Here is a 1,111-nt window from a genome sequence, read left to right as displayed (position 1 = left end):
GGTTTTAACAGCAGTTGAATGTATGCATTTCTAAGACCATTGTAGCTGGAACAATCCTAGGATCGTTCTGTTAAGGTTTGCATTAAAATGTGACGCAGATTCACCGCCCTTCTGGCAAAATTCAATCTATAAATAAGAACCATAACTCTCCAAAACTCATCTCGCCAAGCCGGAAATGTATGATGCCATTCCAACAAGACTCTGTTGGCCGTTCTTCAAAAATACTAGAAAGGCATTGACTTTGATCTCTTTAGACGGAGAAATGAAGTCTCCTCCTCCTCTTTCTTATATGACTTCTATTCCATATGGAAAGTGCTTGCTAAATCTGATAGATCACAGATCACCCTCTGAAACCAATTAACAGAGAATTTAAGATGGAGAAGAGGATACCCTCCCTCACATAGTATATAGTTAACATCTGGAATTCACTGCCGCAAAGATTTTTATTAATGCTTTAACTGTATCTTATGCTTTCAGATTGTCAAATAGTCAAAATTCTCTGGGTGGTAAATGAATAGCATGGGGGAAAATCATTGAAATCAAGTTCAATCCATGCATTTATCTGTTAAATTAAATTCGTTAATTGCATTACTTTTAAACAAAATGATTTTTTTTTTTTACTTCTGTTAATTAATTGAAAATGCAAAGGTAGATCAAATGAAAACAAGGAAATGGAAGTCATGAAGCACAAAGTAAGTTGCTTGCTATACACACACACACACCCCTTTATGGTTTACACTCACAATTTACAAATGATGTTACAAATTAATTAAGTAATGTTAATTTGAAATGCAAGATAGGAAGTATTATCAATAAAACGACAATAGTAAAACATTGGTCTTATTCCTCTTCCTTCCATATTATTATTATTATTATTATTATTATTATTATTATTATTATTATTTATGGTATTAATACCCTGCCCTTCAGCCCTAATGGCTATCAGAGCAGCATTATTTCTTCCTCTGCTACTAGTTTTATTGATAAAGAACTAATGTCCAGATATATACTAATGCCCACAACTAAGCCGCCTCAATCCTGTTGGAGAGGTGGGATATAAATTATTATTATTATTATTATTATTATTATTATTATTATTATTATTATTATT

This window comes from Sceloporus undulatus, chromosome 8 (assembly GCF_019175285.1).
Source record: "Sceloporus undulatus isolate JIND9_A2432 ecotype Alabama chromosome 8, SceUnd_v1.1, whole genome shotgun sequence".
Lineage (NCBI taxonomy): Eukaryota > Metazoa > Chordata > Lepidosauria > Squamata > Phrynosomatidae > Sceloporus > Sceloporus undulatus.
This window is presented reverse-complemented; position numbering follows the sequence as displayed.